The sequence below is a fragment of the Cololabis saira genome, chromosome 10 (assembly GCF_033807715.1).
Source record: "Cololabis saira isolate AMF1-May2022 chromosome 10, fColSai1.1, whole genome shotgun sequence".
NCBI classification, from domain to species: Eukaryota; Metazoa; Chordata; class Actinopteri; order Beloniformes; family Belonidae; genus Cololabis; species Cololabis saira.
Genome location: NC_084596.1, coordinates 17,144,569 through 17,170,378, shown reverse-complemented (window position 1 = coordinate 17,170,378; position 25,810 = coordinate 17,144,569). Strand labels below are relative to the sequence as shown.

General features: G+C 40.3%; 1 long non-coding RNA gene and 1 pseudogene across 1 annotated transcript; one reads left to right on the top strand and one right to left on the bottom strand.

Annotated features, from left to right (window-relative positions):
* Positions 1–21,581, top strand: part of LOC133452493 (rho GTPase-activating protein 12-like) — a 75,449-nt pseudogene extending 53,868 nt beyond the window's left edge.
* Positions 12,804–14,235, bottom strand: LOC133452494 (uncharacterized). Its single transcript, XR_009783261.1, has 3 exons — positions 13,952–14,235; positions 13,781–13,832; positions 12,804–13,697 (listed from the first exon to the last, which is right to left on the bottom strand). It is a non-coding gene; the product is annotated as an uncharacterized LOC133452494 (long non-coding RNA).
* Positions 21,582–25,810: the final 4,229 nt, after the last annotated feature.

Sequence of the window (25,810 nt, the reverse complement as noted above, 5' to 3'; positions counted from 1 at the left end):
GTTGGCAAAATGTTGGATGGTTCCTTTTTCTCAAATTCAATAACACGATTTATTTTTCTTTTTTGTCTCCGTGTGTGGTAATTAAACAAGTCAGACTGAACTCAATGTTCTACATGGACTTAGTTTTACTTCCTCATTCCTACCTGACGTGAGTCCCTGCCACAGTTGTAAAGACAGCAACTTCCTTCCTTCCCTCCCTCCTCCTTGTTTGAGTTATTTCAGCGATCTCCTCCTCCGGGGTTCACACTTGCTACGTCAGCATGAAACACCACTGATGACTTCTATTTTGAACTTTTAGTCCTAGTCTTACCCCCAGTAGGTTGGATTATTGCAATGGCATCTTTACAAGCCTTAACAAGAAATCAATCAGGCAGCTGATCCAGAACGCTGCTGCCAGAAACTGGACCACATTACACTGGTCATGAAATCACTACACTGGCTTCCAGTGAGTCAAAGGATAGAGTTTAAAATCTTACTGCTGGTCTACAAAGCACTGAATGGTCTTGGACCAAAATCCATGCTTGATCTGTTAGTTCCTATGAAGCTCCCAGACCCCTGAGGTTCATCTGGATCTGGTTTGTTGTGGTTCCTAAGAACAAGAACCAAGCAAGGTGAGGCAGCGTTCAGTTATTCTGCTCCTCACCGGTGGAACAAACTTCCTGTAGACCCGAGGTCTGCTCCAACTGTAGATCCTTTAAATCAGGCCTAAAAACATTACTGTTTAATTAAATACTTACCTGCTGTACTTTACTGCCCTTACTTTTTAACAACTTTTTATTATTTCAACTCTTTATCATTTTATTTAATTTTATTTGTTATTTAAGCGTACTCTTAAATGAAATACTTATGATTTTTGAAAACCGCGCAAAGTTATGGATAAGCCCTGAATACCGGCATTGTGACGTAGAATTGTCAAATTGGTCTGATTCCGTCGTTACGTTTTGACCGTATAGAAACGTAACTCGTCAGTTGTGTGAAATAAGACCTGGAAACAGGCATTTTGGCATAGAATTGTCAAATTGGTTTAATTCACCGTAAAAATTGTTCCACATTACTTTTTTAATACTGTATTTGACCCGGTCTTTGTACGTTTTGACCGTATAGAAACATAATTCTTGCCATTTTAAGAATGAGATGTAACTGCTGTACTCTACTGCCCTTACTTTTTAACAACTTGTTTTTTTATTATTTTACCTCTTTTCCTATTTTATTACATTTTATTTGTTATTTACTGTTTAATTGTGTCTTGCCGCTTTTAATGATGTACAGCACTTTGAATTAGCTTGCGTTGAATTGTGCTATACAAATAAATTGGCCTTGCCTTTGTGCTCCAGTGCCGCTGAGCATTGAATGAACCACAAACACGCTACAAATATTTAGACCCTGACTCCTTGTGACTCCTCACAGTGATGAGGTTGAGGTTTGACAGCTGCTCTCTTTTACGAGGTTTTAGATGGTTGCACAAACTTGCTCCAGCAGCTGCTGTTCTGCACGCTGAATTGTTTTGTTGTTTTATTTTGTTGCTGTTGTGTCATTGTGGAACACTCACAGTTTTTCTTCTCTTTCACCAGACGGTGTCAGGTCATGGACGGCCCGATTCGCCCGTCTACACCAACCTCCAGGAGCTGAAAATCGGCCAGAGCAGCCAGCCGCCCCTGCCGTCGGGGTCCCCCCTCCACGCGCACGGTGACTGGGAGACCTACAAGGACCTGAGCGGCAGGCAGTACTACTACAACCGCTCCACGCAGGAGAGGACCTGGAAGCCCCCCCGAACCCGAGACGCCCCCACCGGGATTTCCCGAGGAGAGAGCCACAGCGCCGGGGAGAGCTCTGAGGTGAAGCCCGCTACACACCGAGAAGGTTAAACTAGGGCTCAGGATCGATTCAAATGTCAAGAATCGATTCAATTCCGATTCTTAAGATTCAGAATCGATTATCAAGATTTGATTCGATCCGATTCGATTCCGATATTGATTTGGGTTAGTGTTATTAAAACTGTTTTTTGAGCTGTTGCATGAATTATATGACTGTAGTTATGCAAAATATTAATACTAGTATTATATTGAGATTCAACAGCAAGTATTGGCAGCTAATGATGCTGTAAGGACCAATCAGCTCCCAGAATGCTGATAGAACTGCTTTCAGAAACATCGTGTGGGTCAGAATTACCAAACAGATCCAGGGAGGAAACAGAGACGGATGAAATCGTTTTTATTTTTTCCCACATTCCGTTTTTATTTCTTCCATTTTCGGTCTATTTTGGTTTTTAATTTTTGATCATTTGGTTTTTAGCATTTTTTGCAAATGTAACCCCAAGACAGTATATAAAGTAATGAAATATAGACAATGTATGCAATTATAACCTAACACTTTAATGTTTTCATACCTTTAAACATATTTAAAGGCAAAAACATGGCACCAGTTATTCTCGTGTCCAACAAAACATTCCTTTTTTGGGGATAAACAAAAAAATAACCAAAAGTTGTAAAGTAATTATGAAAAAAAAAAAATACATAAATAAATAAAATAAAAAAAAAATTAAAAAAAAAATCGATCTTTAGACATATGAATCGATTTTTAGGAATTAATATGAGAATCGATTTAGAATTGGGAAATCGATATTTTCAACACAGGCCTAGGTTAAACGGCGTGGTTCACATAGTAAATGATCACTCGTCACAAGCCACAATAAGTAGACACAATAAGTAAATAAGAAATGACACAACAGGAACTCCATTATTTGCCTGATTATTTCCAAAACTGTTCAACGTGACGACTCTGATTCTAGACTAATAACCTTGAACATGATGGCGGCCACATTCCCTCTGAAGAAGTTTAGGTTATGTACCATGCTGTGGAGCAAACGCTTTAAAGCAGGATTTTCATGTGGGCAGTGTCACCTAATAATGTTTACATTTTAAGATGGATTTTTGACAATTCAGCCGCAGATTTGTTAGTCTAATGTTAGAAAAAGTGACTCAGCTCATTGATGTGTGTATAAATATCCATTAGTGGCATCCAGGTAGATTTGAAGGTTTATGCTGGGGATGAGAGCGAAGTCGTGTTCAGAGAAGCTTTCAAACAAGAAATTCAAAGAAAAATATGAAATGTCCACTACTGCTCACCTCATTTAGCCTCTCAGTCATCTCAATCCACAGCTGTTGCAGAGTCATATGTCATATGAATTATATTTTGTACTTGGACTACGGTGGCTTATCTACTTTTGACCACTTTTATCACATCATGATGCTGCTAACTGAAAACAGTCACCGACAACGTGGTTGTTTGACTATGTGTGAGGCCCTGTGATGAAAACAAACCGTGTTTTAAAGGTGTGGTTCGTTGGAGTACCACATTTGCTTTATTGCAAAATGAGGGATGCTGAATGGCGACCTAAACAGAGGAGCATGTAGGAGTTTAAGTGTAAAAGAGTTGACAAAGTGACATTGAAACAGATCTGCAAAAACTTTGATGATTTTTGCTTTCATCCTTTCTTTTGAGATATTTCCTTTTTTTTTGTTTAATTAAACTTCAAATTCATCCCCTATTATGAGATCAAAGTAAATCCAGATCTTCATTTTTAACCATATAAATTGAAAGTATTGCTCTTAAAATGAACACTGAACAGGCGAGGGGTGATTTAAATCACGATCACGACCTCGGCACCAGTCAGTGAAAACCTCTCAGCAAGTGAGGCGCTCACTCAGACACTTGTTTATGTATTCTGAGCCACTGTCACGGCTCTGTTGACAAACAATAACTAGATAACAAATAAGTAGCAGTGTTTCATGGCTGCTTTTGCAGGAAAAACAGTCAGGCCCGATTCTTATGAAAGATTGGGATTATCAGAGACGGGAAAAATCCTTTTGGAGAGAATGAATATTGTCTTCCTTCTGACAGCTGGATTACACAACTGCAGCTGGATTATTTGTTCTTGGAAAAGCGGTCGATACAAAAGTACATGCAGTTTTCTGCTTCAGTTCTAACCAGATAACTGCAGCCGTTCAGCAGTGGGGGGGACTGTGATAATGATCAGCTCTCAGAAAAGCACACGTTTTAACTGAAAACCCACCGTCCACGTCGTTTAGGAGTCCTCTGTGATTCTGTCAGCCTCTGTTTTGTTAAATGACTGCAGCACCGCCACCTACGTGTGAGAAGCAGTCACTGTCGCTGCTCTGAGTCAAGTTTACGCCTCTCTGTCCAGAATCAAGCATGAACGTTGGTGATTTTTCTCTGCTGGCGCTTCTGGTCCTCTGTGCTGCATCAAACTGGTGTTTTGTTGTTTTTGATGACTTCTCGGGGTTTGGGGTGTCTGACTGTCTTTTCTCCCTTTTGTAGCTCTGTGGTGAAAAATCCCCTCTTTTTTTTCTCTCTTTCTTCATGCAAATCGCAGACCACTCCCCTCTCGCTCTCGCCGTCTTTCCTTCCCTTCCTGTCGCTCTCCATCGGTCGACTCCAGCCTCTGTCTTCGGAGGACACCTGCTTCAGTACCTACTCTAGCCAGTCAGACAGTCAGTATGGCTCGCCGCCTCGCGGCTGGTCCGAGGAGATGGATCCGCACGGCCACACACTGTACGTCAGCGACTATACTAATGAGAAGGTACCAGCTCCACATCTGCTGTCTTCACTGTGGTGGTCTGCATGGGGGAGCTGGTTTTAGTTGGATTTATCACACATCTCTTCCTGCACTGCATGACACCCATGATTTAAACTGTTCTTTTAGATCCCTGCAATCTTTTAGATCTGTGCTTGCATCCTAGAAGTACATTTTTAGTCCATAAATGAAAGATAAACCCTCTGGACCCTCCTTACAGACAAGTGTGTCATTGCATCCTGTCTGAAATGTTGTCTGAAGTTCTTGTGCGGGTCATTAAATTAGGTTTATTGCATATTAACCATTGTCAGGGCTGGCGCTACAATTACTCGCTGGTGTGTCTGTCTTTGTGCTGCCTAGTGGTTAAAACATGTTGATGACCAGGGAAGACCTTATTACTACAGTGCTGACGGCTCCAGGTCAGAATGGGAGCTGCCGAAGGTAAGATGCTCCGACAGTCTGGACAATTCACTCAAAAAACCTGAAAATACATGCACCGATGGGGGGGCAGCTGAAAATAATATGCATGTTAGCAAAGTTTGAATTTCTGCAGCCTGAAATGATGTGATAACATCAATTTTCTACAGCGGATAGAAATTCTGCTGTAAATAACTGTTTTAATTGAAGATCTACTCAATAATGATGGTAGTTATGGATCGATTAGTGTAGAAATAAGTTACACTTTCTTTTTTTAATCTTTCAATGATTTTCTCATCGTTATTAATTATTGTTCTTATCAATGAAGACAGTTTTTGTAACAAATTTAGAACCAAAGTAAAATGTTTTGAACATGAAAATTGATGTCTTGCATCTAAAAGCACTTTAATACATAATGTTTGTTATTCTTGCAGACTTAGACCCTCCAGAGAAATAAATCCTCAGTAAATCCTCGGGGGGGGTTAAATAAACATACATCCAACCTGTATGTGTGTAGTTGAGGTTCAGAGCGATGGACAGGAACTGGTACAAATCACTTTGCTTTTAAAGGTTACTATTAAAACACAGGGGAGTATGAAGGAGCGAGCAAAGTGCTGATCATTGTGAACATGCACCACCACACGGCCCTAGTGGATCATAACAACCTGATGGAGAGAAGGCACAGCTCAGGATTTCACCACCTAGAACTCTGTTCACCTGAATGGTTCATGTCACTGTCGTGCTCTTAATTTCTGCTATTCTGCTCTTCATTTGTGCACAAACTGTTCGCAAAGCAAAATTAACATGTTTTAGAATTCGTAAAATGTTAGTAGGTGCAAACTTTTCTCCGGGTTTGAGCAAAGTTTACTGCTGCCTCCAACTGCGCATAGAGCCGATGTCAATAAGGAGCATCTGTCAGTCTCTGATTCAAAATAAACATGTGCTTTAAACAGGGTTTCTGCAGGGTTTTAAAAAGTATTAAAAAGTGATAAAAATGAAAAAAAAATGAAAATGGCCAAATTTAAGGCCATTAAAAGTGTTAAATTCACTGTCAGAGGTATTATTTTTTTTTTAATTGGTTTTATTTTTTACCTTTTACATTTTAAGCAGTCTATTTTATTGTCATTCAAAAAGTGAAATAAATGTGAAACATCTGGTCAACATCATGAGTCTATAAATCTGTTCTGTATAGTGTTCTATAGGTCAAAATCTGTATTAATGTTAAAAGATCCGTGATTAACTCTTAATGTTGTCACAATCTGAAGGTAGTGAAAAAGGTATTAAATTGGTATTAAATTTAACATAAGGATTGCTGTATAAACCCTGTTTAAACATGGTAATAAATTATCTTTATCTTGATTGATGTGCATTTCACATATGTTGGTAAATATGTGAATTCATTACAATCAAATCCAAGTGTTATGTGGCGCTCCTGAATCTGGCGTAGATTTTTAGAAAGATTTCTGAGTGAATGCACTCAAACATTTACAAATGTTTCATGAAAGAGGTACATGGTGTTAACTTTCTTCATAGTCGTCCGCCCTCACCTCTGGTATGACTGAGAGTAACACGCGTCTCATGTGTCCCCTCCTGCAGTACAACCTGTCCCCCCCTCACCTGTCCGGAGACGCTCAGAAGAGCCGCAGCCTGGACAGGAGAAACGTGGAGCCCATCGTCTTAACCAAGTGGAGACACAGCGCCTACATCCAGGAACCCAACGAAAAGGTCTGAGGAGATTATTAAATGATGTGTCTTTTAATGTTTGGATAAACCCTTCACATCCTCGTACGCGTCTCTGGAAGAAGCTGCTCATGACCAAATGCATGTTTGTGTTAAATAAGATGTTTGCTGAGTCAGAATATTCAGTTGTAGACTGATTCCTTTGCAGCGGGGGTCAAAAACCAGGCGTTTGCGCTCCGGCTCTGTGCGCCGACACCCTTACAAACACCAAGTCAGTAGAGCGTCACCACCGCTTGATCCAAGCATCCGATCAGTCTGCATGGAGATAATCACACACACCGTTGTGATCATATGAATCTCATTTTGAATCATAAAGTTGATTGATTTTGTTAATTTCAGTTAAAGAAATATCATAAACTTGAAAAATGAAAAAATGACCACACAAAAGAAATGATCTTAAAAAATAAGAATTACACTAATTAGTGCTGCACCAGCATCCGTGTTAATTAATACTCTGATTGTGCCTCCTGGACATCATGCAGGTACTTGACATTCCTGAGAGCATCCTAATCTCACCGCTAATTACCATCACATTCCTTCAGCTGACGGTCTTTTTAACCTTTCATCATCCCCTCATTAACCTGCCTTTGTTTGCCCATGTGACAGTGTTTTTGTTTTCTTTCCCATCGTTGTCTCCTCACTAGGAAGCTCCTCTGGGCGCCAAGCCCCCCTCTCCCGACTCTGACTCGTGCCCTCCATCTCCCAAGTCCCCCACCTCTGTTAGTACTCACCACTAACCCGACACCCTGCCAGGGTTTACGGGGTCCAGGGGTCGCTTGCAGTTTATTGCAGGGTTCCTACACAGGTCTGGGAGTGCTGGGAAATAATGACTTTGTGTCCTGGAAAACAAGACTTCTGAATTCTTAACATTTCTCAAGAAAACCATCTCAACCAAAACTAAAGAAATGCTTAATCCTGTGTAGGAAACCTGTTCACAGGCAGTTGCTGACGTGTACGTTTTGCTTGGCCTTGTTCAGATTGTTTTCTTGTAACATATCATACGATATATTTGGATTAGTGGGGTGATCATCAAACAAAAATGCTTGTGTGTTCCTGAATTACTTCATAAATACAGGTAGGGTCAGAAGCTTCTGGACAATGATGGTTTGTTTATGATTTTACCGTTTCTACACCACCGCGATGGCTTTAAAATAAACGATGAAGATGTGATCAAAATGTAGACTTTCACCCTTAATTTAAGAAGTTTAATCAATATGGGGGCCGCAGTGGCTCCGGTGGTGGAGCGGGTCGTCCACTGATGCAAGGATCTGTGGGTTCCTTGAAAGGCGCTGAAATGCATGTTATTATTATTATTATTATTATTATTATTATTATTATTATTATTATTATTATTATTATTATTATTATTATTATTATTATTATTATTATTATCATTATTATTAATAATAATATTAATATTGCATTTATCATTTAGGATTTACAGCCAATTTAGGTTAATTGCCTTCATTTTCAGTGGCTTCAAAGCATTTGGAAGATTGACTGAAAAGAGATCAATTATCCAGGTTTTGTGCTTTTCCTTGCCAAGAAAATGAAGCAGATGAAAGGTGTGGAGGTGATACCAGGTACTGAGTTGGTATTCAGCAGCTGTTTGGCTGCAGGTACTAATATGAAGAACAAGGAGATCTCGATACATCTTAAGGGTGGAAAAAAAAGCAGCATAAATCTCTAAACAAGACAGGAAACAAACTTGGGTGAGGTCACGTCAACATTTGGTAGATTCTTAAAAAGGCGAGAAACAAGATTAAAAGACCTGGATGACTGCAAACTACTTTCCTTAGTTAGTTAAGAGAAAGTAGACGTGTCATTGTATGACTGCAACACCAGAGGGTTCACGGTGCAAACCACCGTTGTCCTTCAGGAAGAGGAAAACCAGATTAGACGAAACCAAGATGAACTGTCATGTTCCCATCATGTTTCAACCACGGTGGAGTCAGTGTTATGGTGTGGGCATGGGCGGGGGTTTCACCATCATTCACACCTTGTTTCCTGTGGCTGAAACCAGGGCCACAGACTTCACACTGGAACTCCACACCAGTTGATACGAACAGGCGATGCTTCTTTGAAACCCGTCGTGGTGGTGTATAGAAGAAAAAATCCTGAAAATCTTGTCATTGTTCCTGCTCTGTACTGTGCAGCACAAGCCACCTTTTTATCTTTTCCTAACTCACTTTAATGTCTGTCTTTCTCTCAGTTTTTATTCACCTTTGTGGGTACAGAGGTTCAGTTGTTGTTTTTTTCTTCAATCTTTCACGCTAAAGCTGCTGTTTTTCTGGTGGCGGAGTTTTCAATCATAGTTTGTGCGAGTGGCGTGTTTAAGTGATGGATCTTTTTGTGCTGTAATTACTCTTTAAAACGTCTCTTTTCTGTTCTCCAGCCGTCGGAGAAGTGTGGCGTTCTGAACGTGACGAAGATCACAGAGCATGGAAAGAGAGTACGGTGAGTGATGACTGCACATGTCGAGATGTAAATCATTATTTGGGTTTAAAAAAAAAAAGTGCAAATTCATCCACAGAAAGCCTGAACTCCTTGTATTCAAAAAAGAACTTGAACAATATATGAGGACGATCTACTCATCAAAAAACACAAAGGCACAAAAGACCATCAGCATCTGTAAATCGCTTAATTTGTTTACACGAAACCTACTCTCGCACATCATGTTGTTTTTATTTTTATTTATTTTTTTAATTTACATTCAACTGTCTTGTCCTTTATATATATTCTTTTGTTTATTTCTTTTCAATTTGATGCTGGAATCTCTGTATTTGTATGTTGCCTTTGTTCTTATTTTTTCATTGTATTTCAAGATTTAAATAAATAAAAAAAATGTTAAAAAAAAAAAATGGGTTTTATCGATAAAACAAACCTACATTTAGATGCTTTGATTAAAAAAAAAAGTCTTCTGAGGATTGTTGGGATGTTTTCCAAGTGTTTTCAGTAGAATCAGCTTAATACCAGATTTGTAGCTGACTATCGACATAAAGTTTCCTGAATGTGGATAAGCAGTGTGAATGGTCTTACAGGAAGAACTGGACTTCGTCCTGGACGGTTCTGCAAGGCTCAGTGCTGCTGTTTGCCAAAGGACAAGGAGGCGGGACGAGCTGGGTGAGTGACAGGAACCTTTTAGTTTAGTCAGAACAGAGGAACTGTGTGTTTCCTGAAGTCTCTGAACAGAGAGAAACGGCTTTAAAAGAAACTTCTCCACAGCGTTACGGCAGATTAATTTTAATTTATGCTGATGTACTCTTTTCACTCAGAGTTTAGTTTTTCAGGTCCATTTTCATAATAAATGTCACTGCTTGATATTTCAAAGCCTCCAGGAACTTTGTCCGGCCACTGAGGGGATTTGGGATTAAAACTTCTGTCTTCTAGATGTTTCCCTCTCTTTCCAAGCCTCCATCTGTTTGTCTCCGCTTCCATCTTCCTTGTCTCCATCCCCTTCCATCCTCCCATGCAGCCGTACCACCACAGTGGCTCCTTCCCTGAGTTTCTCCTGTCACTGTTGAGCAGCTGGACGCTGCCAGCTACCAGACTTCCCGCTGTCTCCTGCAGCTGCTCAGAACTCGGCCGAAGCTGCTCTGTCTCTGTATGTGCTTCCTCCTTCCAACTTCTCCCCCCTGCATGCCTCCACCCTGCTTCCCGTCACGCTCCGAACCTCTGAATCCTCCGTGTCTTCAATCACGAGCACGAGGCAGAGTCCAGACGATGTTACAGTTTTATAAGTGCCTAAATTGCTCAGTCAGTGGCTTGACTTGATCATTTCTGTATTTATTCCAAAGAAGTCTTGATGCAGTGATCACAGAAATGTTCCCTCATCAGAGAGCTGGATGTAGCTCCGTAGGGGAGTCTAGCTTTCTTTCAGACACAGGCAGGTTTAATCTGCATGTGTGAAAGCTGGTGGAGCATAAATGTGACACTTTTAATGAGCCTGAGTTTGCAGCTCCTCTCCAAACTTTGAATTTCCTTTTGCAATTTGTCAAACGTATATTTAAAACTATTTCAGTTAGGGCTGGGCGATATGGACCAAAAGTCATATCTCGATATTTTCTAGCTGAATGGCGATACTCGATATATATCGATATTTTTTCTGTGACATAATTGGGGTTTCCCCCAAAGCATTATAGCATAGCATCTCTGTTAGCTTCATTTTTTTCTGAGGCAAACCCTTAAAAAAACAGTCAGTTTTAATACAAAGCCTCGTGCCAAATGTCACACAGGTACCTTTATTAACAGAGGTCTGCACAATATCAAAATGTATAAAACAAATGAAATAAAAATAAACTGCCTGCATATATAGAATAAAAATGCTTCATGAATAAAAGAAAACAAATAACCCTTTCCTGCATAACAATTAAATTAAAATACACTGTGCAATTAATACAGTGTAGACAGTAACAGGCAGACTTTTCCACTGAGGTTGACAGTTGTGCAAATAACAAAACATTTGTGCAAATCTCAAATAAAACATTCAAGTCAATTTGTCACAAAATAAGCTATATCAAAATCATTAAAAAAAAAAAAAAAAAAAAATGTAATCGATATAAACGATATTTTCTCGTACCATATCGTGTTTGAAAATATATCGATATATTATAAAAATCTCGCCCAGCCCCAATTTCAGTGATGGTCGGTCAGCTTAACTCTTCTTAACATCATGGAGCAAACCCTGGTAAAGATTTTTTCCTTAGACAGCAGATGTCGGCAGATGCGTCACCAACTGTCTGACCTGCAATCAGAGACACGTGAAGGAATCCTGACAGCCGCTAAACGGAAACATGTCACCTTGTTTTTCTCAGCTGCACCGACTGTCACCTGGTGAAATGGTGGAATTACAAGGTTGTTTGTTTTTTTTGACACCTTGTGATTGTTTTTCTTTCTCCGTCCAGTTTGGCGGCAGTCAGTCCAAACCAGAGTTCACCGTGGATTTGAAGGGCGGCGCCGTGGAATGGGCCTCCAAAGACAAGTCCAGCAAGAAGAACTGCATAGAGGTGAACGTCTAAACGTCTGTGCTGTGTGCTTGTGAAATGCAGGTAGAAGGAACGATCTTTGTGAATGTTTAGACTTATTAACCCAAACAATGAACCTTTCCACTCTTGTTTAAACTTAACCCATCCGTCGTGACAGAAGATTATGAAAGGACAAATATGTTCCAGCACAGGTCTAAGAAATGCAAGAAAGTAACAATGAAAGAGAAAACGGAGAACAAAAGACCAAGCAAGGGTTAAACTTAGACGGCGTCAAAGAAGCTAGTTAACCTCCACGCCTGCAGGGGGACCCTCTGAGCTAAAACTTGTAAAAGTTCCTTTGTGTGTAAATAAATAAGAAAAATTTGAATAATTTGAACCTAAGCATGAAAATATATGCAGAAACATACTTTCTGTTTAAAAAAAACTACTTCTAGCTCATTTAAAAAAATAAGAGAGCAGCGAATCAGCACCTGAAGTAACATCCGCTGTACTCAGATGAGCTGTTGCAGCTGGGTACTTAAAGAGAGCGTGTCCCAGGTTTTATTTTCTGTTGCAAAATGATGTATAGATTTTCCATCAATGCCTCACAGAAAGCCATTTGGTTGTTTTGGAAAAAAAAAAGAATGAATAATGGCCATGCAGGCAAGTGTGTAAAGAGGACTGCTGTGTTGCTGCAGACGCGGCGGTTACATGAACTACGGCATCAGAGACTCACTCTTCATTGTAACAGTCGTTTGCAGGGAGATGTTCTGCTCGTCGGAATCCACAGATTTCTGCTGAGCTTCCCACAAGTCTACAGCTTTTATCAGCTACAATTTACAAATGTCTCTCAAACGCCTCACATGCAGACGGTCAGTCGACGTTAAAATTAGGGCTGGGGATCGATTCAAATGTCAAGAATCGATTCGATTCCGATTCTTATGATTCAGGATCGATTATCAAGATTTGATTCGATTTGGTTTAGTGTTATTAAAACAGTTTTTTGAGCTGTAGCATGAATTATATGACTGTAGTTATGCAAAATATTACCACTAGTATTGAGATTAAACAGCAAGTATTGACAGCTAATGATGCTGTAAGGACCAATCAGCTCCCAGAATGCTGATAGAACTGCTTTCAGAAACATCATGTGGGTCAGAATTACCAAACAGATCCAGGGCAGCAAACAGAGATGGATGAAATCGGTTTTATTTTTTCCCACATTCCGTTTTTATTTGTTCCATTTTCGGTCTATTTTGGTTTTTAATTTTTGAGAATTTGGTTTTTAGCATTTTTTGCAAATGTAACCCCAAGACAGTATATAAAGTAATGAAATATACAATTTATGCAATAATCATTTAAACATATTTAAAGGCAAAAACATGGCACCAGTTATTCTCGTGTCCAACAAAACATTCCTTTTTTGGGGATAAACAAAAAAATAACCAAAAGTTGTAATGTAATGATGAAAAAAAAAACACATAAATAAATAAAAGAAAAAAAATTTTAAAAAAAATCGATCTTTAGACATATTAATCAATTTTTAGGAATTCATATGAGAATCGATTGATTTTTTTCAACACAGGCCTAGTTAAAATGACTCGAGTCTCTGTATGATAACTGCTCTTCCAGTCTCGGCACTACGCTTTCTCTCCTGCTACCAAACCTGAAGCAGACCGAGGAACGTGCACATATTCAGAAATAATCAGCAAAAAAAAAAAAAGGCATCTGAACAAAATGTTTATGCAGAAGGTTGGTTTTGTTTTGTTTTTTCTTCTTCTGATCAAAGTGTGGTTGTCTCTCTGCCGCTGCAGCTGAAGACCCGGCAGGGAACCGAGCTGCTGATCCAGTCTGAAAACGACAACGTCATCAACGAGTGGTACAGAGCGCTGCAGGACACCGTCAGCACGCACGTGAGCACCCACACCTTCTCCCCGTCACACCGCTCTCCGCCTGCTTCACCCACAACCAGGCCCGGAGCTCTGAGCATAATGGGGGGGTTGTTGTCAGGAAGGGATGGCGGGGCGGTTGATAAGAGGAACAAAGAGGAGTTTGTCATCGTTACCTTTCAGCTGCTAACTGAACACCTCCTCCAGGGTGACCCAGAACCCAACCAGCTGCTTAAAACGTAAAACACAATCAACCTCAAGAAAAACGGTTTGCATAACGACCATGAAGTTAAGATCACGTTTGCTGGGAGAGTAATTGATCACGTTTGCCTCTCCGGTTTTCTTACCTGACTGGCCAAAGGGCAAGAAGGGAGATTATCCAGCCTTATCTTATCTCCTCTTTTGTGTGTGTGTGTGTGTGTGTGTGTGTGTGTGTGTGTGTGTGTTTTCTGTATGTGTGTGTGTGTGTGTGTGTGTTAGGCCTGGGAGTCCGATGAGGCCATAGAAGAGGACATGCCCGAGTCGCCTGGTGCAGAGAAACACGACAAGGAGAAAGAACACAGAGACTCCAAGAAAAGCAGAGGTCGGTGTTAAACGGTGTTCAACGGTCTTCCATACAACATTAGCAAGTTGGGCCTAAAATCAACTGGATACAATCAGTGAAAATTGTTAGAAATGATTAAAAATATGAGATTTATGGTCGTGATAGGCTGAAAAGGAGATACTGTACCTCTGTGTGTGTGATCCTCTATCAGCCAACGGGCTGCATTCACGTGTTTTACTAAACTGAAAGCACAAAGTGCAAAAGCAGCTGAAGGAGTTTTCTGGCACTCGCTCCGTAAAAGAACCGCTCATCAGTTCCAGTCCTGCGAGCCGCCGAGCAGCCGCCATGGCGAACAGCCGGCTGAGGCGGGCGATGGATAACACCATGCTGTCTCATCTCACCTCTGCAGCGGCGAAGCCCCTCGAGCGGCCGTGGACAGCCAGGACAAGAAGACCAGACACAAGCTGAAGAAGTTCCTCACACCGCCGTCCCACCCTGCAGGCCGTTAGGGACAAGGGATACATCAAAGGTTGAGCATTCACCCCCCAACACCATATCAACACTCCTCTGTCGTAGTTTAAAGATGTTAGAACAGAAACGCTGCAGGGTGTTTTATTGGTCTCCATGTGACCTCAGAGGAGCGTAGAACCACATATCTCAGTTATATAATCAACAATTTTACTGAACATTAGGAATGGGTGATATTTTACCGTTCACAATATACCGTCAAAATAATTCCTCACGATAAGAATTTGTCATCTCGCGGTAAAAACGATAAATTCCCGTTGATGACGTTTTTGTGTAAAGCTGATTTATGGTTCTGCGTTAAATCCCACGCACAACGTGAAGGAAGGAAGGGAAGGGGAGGAAGGGAGGAAGGGAGGAAGGGAGGGAGGGAGGGAGGGAGGGACGAAAAAAAGGAAGGAAGGGAGGGAGGGGAGGGAGGGAGGGAGGGACGAAAAAAAGGGAAGAGGAAGGAAGGAAGGAAGGAAGGAGGAGCAGAAAGAAAAAAGGAAGGAAGCAAGGAAGGAGAGAGCAGGAGGAAGGAAGGAAGGAAGGAAAGGGGAGAAGGAAGGGAGAAAAGAGGAAGGGAAGAAATGAGCCAGAAAGAAAGAAAGAAAGAAAGAAAGAAAGAAAGAAAGAAAGAAAGAAAGAAAGAAAGAAAGAAAGAAAGAAAGAAAGAAGAAGAAAGAAAGAAAGAAAGAAAGAAAGAAAGAAAGAAAGAAAGAAAGAAAGAAAGAAAGAAAGAAAGAAAGAAAGAAAGAAAGAAAGAAAGAAAGAAAGAAAGAAAGAAAGAAAGAAAGAAAGAAAGAAAGAAAGAAAGAAAGAAAGAAAGAAAGAAAGAAAGAAAGAAAGAAAGAAAGTCATTTTTATCGTTATCGGGATAAATGCCAGAAATTATCGTGATACATTTTTTAGTCCATACCGCCCATCCCTAGTGAACATTGACATTGCTTTTGAATTGTGGTTCAAAATAATATGAATATGAAATATGATTAACTAATGAAACTGGTTTTTACAAATTAGTTCAACCATAGGACATCTTTAACTAACACTAGTCCTGTAAGTAACGTCTCGGGCGTCTTCAGTGACGATTTCAGCGTGTAAGTGTTGCCTGGTGTCAGAAAGCTTGGTCTAAATTGCAGCTTGTGGGTCCTCCAACAGGAAAAAGACGCAAAACACAAACTAAAAACAGCAAAAAGTGACCAAGAACTAAATCTGGACTGTTCTAGAGGTGTCCCTCCATGAACCCTGACCTAGAGCGGAAACCCTCCACACCTGAGACAGCCGGAGCACTTTGTTCAGGGGGAGTGGAGCAGAATACCTGTCTACAGGTGCAGCAGTCCCACTGACGGCTACACAAGTCACGTGGTTGACGTGAACGAGTCAAAAGGTTGATCAAGAAGAAGTTGGAGGTTCTGTCATCTTTGTCCAGGCCGGTTTCATTAGTTAATGTTTTTGTTGTTTCTAATGATTCAGTTGAAGCACACCTGGAACAACAATATCTGATTTTCATTAGTCAATTTTTAGTTCATTATCATTTATTATCACTTTAACAAGTTTCACATTATTTCAGTGACCAGTGTGTTTTTCTTTTTCTTTTTTTTTTATAGAAGGGAACAAAAACAACAGATGTGTGAAAATGTGTTTTTTAAGCTGTTTAAAACACGAGACGCAACACTCTTGTTGGAAATAATAACGTTAACTAAATATTTAAATGACATCTGTGCCAAAATAAACTTTTATATTTGTACTAAAACCCCCGTTGGAACAAACGCAGGATGTCTCAGTTCTGTGCTTTTCTTCTCCTGACCTCAGATCAGGTGTTTGGCTGCAGTTTGTCCAGTTTGTGTCAGAGGGAGAACGTCACGGTGCCGAGCTTCGTCAGGATGTGCATCGACCACGTGGAGAGCACCGGTGGGTCGCGTAGAGATTAAGTCGTTTGAGTTTCTGTTTGCCTACCTGTTGTAAAAGGTTTGCTTTACTGCCTCTTGGCGGCAAGAAGCGTCAGACTGACTGGACTCTTGTTTGCTGTTCCTGCAGCTCTCAGCGTGGACGGCCTTTACAGAGTCAGCGGGAATTTGGCTGTCATACAAAAACTGCGCTATGCCGTCAATCACGGTGAGTTATTGACCTCTAAACTCCAGAAAAGTCCTACATGAGAAGCCAGTTGGAAATACTGCCGATGGAAAGCACTAAGTGAAGGAATTATCTCCAGATGAGAAGGTGAACCTGGAAGACGGGAAGTGGGAGGACATCCACGTGACCACCGGGGGCGTTGAAGATGTTCTTCAGAGAGCTGCCGGAGCCGCTCTTCACCTACACGCTGTTCCACGACTTCGTCAGCGCCATCAGTACGTGCAGATACACTTTAACATGTTCCGTTGCCATCATCTTCTTTCTAGAAATGATGTTTTTATCCGGAGCGTTGGTGTGCTATTCACACCTGACCTCACCTGCAGATGTTTTAAGGTCCACTTGTGTGCCTGATTAATAAACGTATAGAACGGGGGTCGGCAACCCGCGGCTCTAGAGTCTTTAGCACCGCCCTATGTGGCTCCCTGGAGCTTTTTCAAAAATGTTTGACCTTTTTTTTTTTTCTTCTTCTTCTTTTTTCTCTTTTTTTTTCTCATTTTTTTTCTCTTTTTTTTCCTTTTTCTTTTTTTCCTTTTTTTCTTTTTTTTCCTTTTTTTTCTCTTTTTTCTTTTTTTCTTCCTTTTGCCTTTCCTTTTTAATCTCGACATTCTGACTTTTTTCTCAAAATTTTGACTTTTTCTTGACATTTCGACTTTTTTTTCAAGATTGTACTTCAACATTAATCTTGACATTTCGACTTTTTTCTCGACATTTCGACTTTTTTCTCGACATTTCGACTTTTTTCTCGACATTTTGACTTTTTTCTCAAAATTTTGACTTTTTCTTGACATTTCGACTTTTTTCTCGACATTTCGACTTTTTTCTCGAAGTGCATAATGAAAAAAAAAACTTCCCCCAGTTATAGCTAACATAGATACATGCAGCATGTATTGCCTTCATTCTAAGGCTTATACAAGACTTTACATTTTTTGCGGCTCCAGACATATTTGTTTTTTGTGTTTTTGGTTCAATATGGCTCTTTCAACATTTTGGGTTGCCGACCCCTGGTATAGAATAATGATGATACTAATAATAAACGACAGCTAGAAGGTCCTGGTTTAAATTCTCGCCAAGGACGCTGTGGGTGTTGAGGGCGTGTTAAGTTCCCTCCCACTTGAGGGTGAGCCTTGCCCAGGACTGATTTAGGCCACGTTTACACATAGTCGGGTATTTAAAAAAAAGGATGTTTCCCCCTCTACGTTTTGAAGAATACCATCATTTACACAAACTCGCATAAATACGCTGTTAAGGTGCTATGAGCAGCCAAACCTACAGGGGGCAGTGTAACGAGAAGCATAAAGTCGTGCTAGCCAATCGGAATCCTGGGAAAAAACGTCAACAAATGACACGAGTAACTTCCAGTTACTTCCAAGACGAAACGACAGTCTTTCGTTTGGACTGACAGAGAAGTGGAGTTACTTTTAAGTGTGACGTTAGAATATAAAACAAGTAAAATACAAGAAATATATGAGGTGGCCAAACAAATTGTAAACACAGGTCACTGGTGACGTTTCTATCCTGTGACGTTTTCAGAAATCATCGTTTTTGGCGACTTTGAACTTTGTTTTCGTGTAAACGAACGGCCAAAACGCATGAAAACACCACCGTTTTTGCTACGTGTAAACAGGGCCTTAGATTGGAGCACTTGGTGGAAAAAAAAATCAGTATAAAAATATTTAAAGAAATAAAAATAAACATGAAACCTCTGCAGCATCAGGAGGTGGTTGTGTTGGAGTGCAGGTGTTCATGTGGATGAAAACATGGCTCTCTCTTCTCTCCCTTCGTCTGCAGAGACGCCTGATTTCCGGCAGCGAGTTCAGTCAATCAAAGATCTGGTACGGCAGCTGCCCAGACCCAACCACGACACCATGCAGGCCCTCTTCAAGCACCTCAGGAAGTAAGAGAAAACACACGCTTCCTCTATTCAAACATTACACTTTATGCTTAAAATATTACAGAGGGGGAGTCGACCTGTCGGGCCGGTTGTCGGGGAAACGCAGTGGACAGTCCAGCTCCTGTTTATGTCTCAATATAATAACGATACATCCGTTAAAAAGCTTAAGAGAAGTACCGTATTTTTTTCGGACTATAAGTCGCGTTTTTTTCTCAGTTTGGCCGGAGGTGCGCCTTGTACTCAGGAGCGACTTATGTATGAAATTATGAACACATTATTACCGGTATATCATTTCACATGTTATTTTCACACTAAACCGCAAGAGGGCGAACTGCGACTGATGATGAGTCTGACGTAAGCGACGTAGAAGAGGAAGCGCCGCATCTTCTACCTCCGGAGTTAGCGGAGTCGTTTAAAAGTGACACAGAGGATGAAGATTTCATTGGATTTTAGTTATTTGGAGTGACACGGGTGGTTTGGTAAACTTCTTACCATGTTGTTTATGCTATAGTTATCTGAATAACTCTTAATATGTTATGTTAACATACCAGACACGTTCTCAGTTGTGTCATGTAATGTAAGCAAACTGCACAATTATTCAGCCTGTTGTTGCCTCTATTCTATTTTTATTTTAAATTGCCTTTCAAGATGACATGTCTTTTCTTGGTGTTGGATTTTATCAAATAAATTTCCCCCCAAAATGCGACTTATACTCCAATGCGACTTATTTATTTTATTTTATTTAGCCTTTATTTAACCAGGTTAGTCCCACTGAGATCGGGGTCTCTTTTACAAGGGAAACCTGGCCAACATAGCAGCAACATAGTTACAGAAGTAAAAGATTAAAAAAAAAAACAAACAAATAAATTAATTACATAAAGACATAATTAATTAAAACACTTGCATACAGACAGTCTGAACTCCATTGTTTTCATCAGAGCTTTAAATTCAGTCACAGGTATGAGGTTTCGTAAGTTTATTCCAAGCATCTGGTGCTGAAAACCTAAAAACTTTCTTCATAAATTCCATTCATTTTTGGAACATCCAAATGCAAAATGTCCATTGAGCGGAGATTGTAACCTCCTTGTTTCTATGTTAAAAGAGAAGATAAATTAATTAACTGTACTCCGGAGCGACTTATAGTCCGGAAAATACGGTATTGATGTCGACGTTACCTTGGTGACTGTTTTTTGCCCATATTTATGGGTTGGTTGCTCAGAAAGAAACATATATGGACATGAGCCGTGATGCGACGTTAGGATACGGCTGTTTTCTGCTCTGTGTCAAAGCGGTGCGTCTGGTTCTTTCAGAGTGATCGACAACGGGGAGGAGAACCGGATGACGACCCAGAGCGTGGCCATCGTGTTCGGCCCCACGCTGCTGCGGCCCGAGACGGAGACCTGGAACATGGCGGTGCACATGGTCTACCAGAACCAGATAGTGGAGCTGATTCTCATGGAGTACGAGAACATTTTTGGCAGGTAGACTACAGAAGAGCGGGGCACCGTGATCCCACTCCCCTGCCAACAACGGCCCGGCTCGGCTCGGCTTCTCATCTCAAACCAACCTGGCTTCACTGGTGTCGCAGAGCCTCGGTACCACCGACGCCGTCACTAACGTCTCATGAGCCAAAACGTAGATATTCCTCAAACTAGTGACCAAACTCTTAGCACTTTCCAGTTATCCGTTTTTCCTCCTGCAGCTGCGTTTGCGCCACTTTACTGCAGATCTTTCTGTCCTGACACTGGATTTCTCTGAATATATTTGGGACGAGCAACTACTGCACAGACTGGGACCAAAGGAGCAGTCGAGGAGGCGTCAGTATTGGAGCTTTATGATGCTGAATAGAACCTGTATGTACTGTACTGTAAATCTCACTGCTTATATTCACTCCCGAATGAACCACGCCGGGGAGAAGAAATCAAACTGCTGACCTCTCATTGCCCTCAGCTCGGCTTTAGACGCTTACACGCTCAGCGGTGAAATAAAGCTAGGCCAAGGTAGCGAGGGAAGAATTATTATTATTATTTCTCTTTTTATTATTAATGTTTCAGTCTCCTTTTACTTTCTCTTAGGCTCCTGGACAACCAGGACAAGGTCCTCTGAACACATAAGAGGTTAATCGCAACTCTGTATTATATCTGCACGCCACCTTCTCGGATCGACCCGTAGAACAAATCATCTCGCAGCTGCGCGCAAGCGTCCACTTGAAAAACGAAAGCAACCGACGGTACTCAGCTGCTGCTTTCAGACAGAATATGAAACGTTGAGGCCAACAGCCGCTCATCTCCACGGATGAATCTGTACAGTGTTTATGTGAGTGTATGTGAGGGGGGAGGGAATGAATGGATTTAAATGACAATATATTGTACAAATAGTAATTATTAGTTTGTATGCCTGGAGTGTTAAACATGGGACAAGAGGCATGGGAGAAACTGCTGTTCTGTGACCTTCGTGTAACTGACAGATGTAAGGAATGGATCTGGGTTGTGGAGGTTTACCTGGGAGTCAGGTACAGTTGGCTTTACCAAACAGGAATAAATACCACTGAAAGAGATGATCAGAGCGGATATTCTTTGTTTTATTACACTACACTTTGTCCCCTATTGAGGAGTATCTGACTTGTCCTGTATTCTCACCGATGAAATGCTTCCCTGACTGTCCGAACTTCAGAGCTGAAGCAGAACGATGGCTTCGGACCGCCGGGAGATGACCAGAAAAAACCGGGATCTTGAGGGGGATTTCTAAACCACATTCAGGGTGACCAGCAGTACTCGAGTTGAGGGGGGATGAGGGGAGATGGCATCCCCCCTGAAATAAAAACGGTCAAAATCATCCCCCCTTTCCATCCCTTATGTCATTTCATCAATGAATGTGGTTTTACTGCTATTTCAACATTTAGAGTCATCACCAGAAAAATAACACCATAAAAATAACTTATTTGACAATTTTCACCTGTTTCAAGTAACTTGAAATAAGTAGAAAAATCTGCTAGTGTGACAAGATTTATCTTCTCATTACAAGCTAAAAAATCTTGTTCCACTGACAGATTTTTCTACTTATTTTAAGTGAAAATCTACTTGAAACAGGTAAAAATTGTTGTTTTTTCCAGTGATGATCTTGTTTTAAGTGTAATGAGATATATTTACTAAAATAAGACATTTTAATTAGAAAAAAGACAAATATTCTTGTAAAGTTTTTGCAGTGATCCATTTTACTTATCCTGTGTGACAGAGTCATATTGATAAGTTCAGAAAACAGTTTTTTAATTGTGTGTTTTGATGTATTTGATGTAAGCCCAGTGGATATTTAAAGCTTACAGAAGGTTGCATTTAACTGCTGCTATGTCATTCCTGCAGTATTTCTGCAGGTGTTTTGGTCAGTGCTATTATTTGTAATTTATTATATTATTTGTAATCAGCACAAATTATCTGTCCCCATATGATAAAATCCACCATCCCCCCTGATTATTTTTTACAACTCGAGTACTGGTGACCAGTACACAGTAAAAGCTCCTAGCGTGCCATACGCTCTATGCAGTGTCCAAAAAACATTTGAGTAAATGTACTAAGTCTGAAATATCTAGTGTTTAAATCACGGGTCTACCTGTATCTGTATCCCACACCCGAGACGGGTGTGATGCTTTTCATGCATAAAGGCCACTTAAAATCATTTACAAAAGATTTTTAAGATGGAAAAAGACTTTTAAAAAATAAAAGCTGCATAAAAATGGTCATTGATTCTTAATAGGACTAGCTGTTAATATCAGCTAGTCCTATTAATATTAATATTATTAGAATAGAACAGAAAGGGTGACTGTTCAGAGGTTTAATGGTGCCGTCTGATCCCGTCATCATGGTCCGTTTCCCTGCTCAGGAACACGTTTGTTTGCAATCACAACTTGTATCAAGGTTTTCTCCTCAACTGAGGTGAAAAGGACCAACATCTACATGGATTATTTGGATCAACACCTGAACCACCGGCTGGTGCTCGGCTCCAGTCTCTGCTTTGACCGGAGGCCTGCAGGATTTCCGTTAACCAACATTAGAAATATGCTACAAGTCAAGGCTGCAGATGTGTGAAATAGGGCTGGACAATTAATTTTAATCGCGTTCAAGATTTTGGCTTCCCACAATCAAATTGATTGTGCAATTATTATGACAAAAAATGGGTGGGCAAAAACTTCTTTTTTTTTAAAGTTTCTTCCGCTTTCTGCAAAGCAAATCAGATGCCCAAGTGAGACCACTGTCTCAATAATTCTGTGTGCTTGTGTGACTGGCTGCATGAGCCAATTACAGCTGTTCCCAGAGTCGAGGGCTTAACCTCACTGTGAATTTTCCTGGATACTAGGACTGTGTTCTACTAATAAAGTAGTAATAATAATTTATTAGTCCATGTGGCCTGCTCGACTAAAATTCGGATTGGTCGATTATTTAATTTAATGCAATCGGGAGGAATGTACCAAGTTTTAAAGGGGGTGTTTACAGAGCACACTTCTCTCACAGGTAGGGTTGCCACCTTTCAGAAATAGAAATAAGGGACGCCCCGATTTCGTCAGCACAGGCGCCATAAAAAAGGGACATTACCCAAACTTCTAAACTGCTTAGAAATGTATTTATTTTATATGAAAAAAAACAAAATGCTTTGATTTAAAGTTTAAAGTGCTTTAATAGCATTGAAATTGCATGACTGTACAGACAGCCAACCATACCAGTAACTGAGATATCCTCTTATGTTATGTATGTCCACATCAGCCCAGATGTATACAGCTACAGGTGAAGGTCGGGAAATTAGAATATGGTGTAAGTTCATTTATTTCAATAATTCAACTTAAAAGGTGAAACTAATACATTACATAGTCTCATTGCATGCAAAGCAAGATATGTTATACCTTTGTTATCATTTTGATGATTTCATTCTTTATTGATTTAATAAAATATTAAAAAATTTTTAGATTTCTTATTTGGGGTTTTCATAAACTGTGAGCCATAATCACCAAAATTATAACAAATAAAGGCTTGAAATATCTCACTTTGAATGTAGTGGGAAATAATATATTTGTTTCAACTTTAGTTGAATTTACTACTAATGAAGTTTTGCAATATATTCAAATTTTTCAAATTCAAACCTTCACCTGTATATTATGATATCAATAAATAAGAGCATAATATATGTCCCGTATTGGTTCAGTACGGAATGCAACTTTTAATTCCGTAACAATTCCGTATTTCAAGGGACGGATCCTACTCACAGGTAACGGTATCTTTAGACCCCCCCTTGTTTTGGCTGTTGGATTAGCCCAGTTCACTGACTACAGGCGGTAGATTGTAAAGTAGAAGGACAAGGTCATTGGTTTGTTGAACTCTATCATGTCAGAGACATCTGCAGTGTGGTTTCCTAAAAGAATTTCATAAAAATTGACAATGGAAAAAAAAAGTTGAATGCAAACTTTGTAAGCAGCAGTTTGGATATCACAGCTCCACATCCAACATGGCATCACCTGAAAACGGTAAGCTAACCTGTCCTGTAATAATTGTTTAGTAACTGAAGGTGCACCAGCCCCAACTCCGGCGGCATCGGTGCTGGATGTTAATCACCTCACTCCGACACACCTGTGTGCTGTTAACCCAATTAGTGACGTTTCTTTTCATTCTTTCTTTTGTCTCTCTCTCCCAATCTCTCTGTGCGCGCCTGCCTGTTTGTAGCTGTGGTGGGAGGGTATTTTATTTATATGGGTTAGTTAACCCCACTGTAGTTGAACCATAATAATCGCAGCCAGAAGGGTAGTGTCGGTCAATTATTAAAACATGACAAAACAATAGTTTTATATAAATAATATTGCTCCTATTAACTTCGACGGGCTGTAGTATTTAATTTATTTCAGCCAAAACAACACCCCCCCCCCCCCCCCCCCCCCCAAAAAAAATAATAATAGCCAATTAGTCGAATTTTAGTCGAAGATTTGAGGGCTTCAGTCGACCAAGAACTTCTTTGGTTGATTGCAGCCCTACTCGATACCGTCTGGATTTACAGTGAAAGAAGTTCAACATTTAAATGTGTGCCACAGTAGAAGACAAAGTGCTTGTCCCTCCACCAGAGGTGTCAAAAGTATTCACATTCATTACTCAGTAGAAGTATAGTGTTGGGATTTCATGGAATTGTTAAAGCTCAAAGAATTCAGGGCCTCTCGTATTGATTAAAACACGGAGCCAGCCCCTGGTGTTAAGGGTAGACAAGGATTGGATTAGAAGTTAAATACAATACACATACCGTAGTATTGTTGGAGACGAGACGGGGGGAAAGGTGACACCTTAAAGGTGACTTCCCCTTGAGCTGGCTCTTCCAATTAAATTAATTAGCAATACACGTGCAATTTGTTGGCAGAAGACAGTGGGGAGAAACAGATGTTTAGCATTGGGGGGTCTGATCTGCGGTCTGTTTGACACCTCAGATGGGAGACAGTTAAAGGAAATGTAGAGCTGGAAGTAACAAAGTTCGGGGGTTCTTTCCCGTAGCTGACTCCCTCCAATGAGATTCAGGAACACCCCCTTTTCAGTATAAAATAGATGGGATCTATGACCACCGCGTGCATTTCTCTCATACCCACGTGGTCTGACAGAAGTGTACCTCCGGCCGGAAAAACCTTGTGCTTGACATGATTAAAAGTTGTATTAACTGTGACTCCTGTGAACTGTGATTCCATTCCACTAGTTTTTCTTATGGTTCGCCAGACAAACGAACACGAAATCTTTCAATTGATACTAGAGTTTAAAAATACTCCTGTAGAAGTTGAAGTATCAACTCAAGTTTTTTACTCAAGTAAAAGTATAAAAGTACTGGTTTCAAAACTACTTAAAGTATAAAATTAAAAGTAATGTAAGGGGGAAAAAAGCCATTAAGGACAAAAGCCATTGAAAATGAATGCATCTTAGTATAATGCAAATATATTAAAGAACCATATATGTGTACTATTGAGCATTAACATGTGTTTCAGAGAGCAGGAGATATGATGACTAGTTGCCTATAAGTATTGCAATGGTGCAAAAAGTCAAACTTCAGAGGCATGTTATCATTTATCCTAACCTTTATTGGAATGTACATCCAAGTTTAGTTGCAGGAATCTGAGGGAAC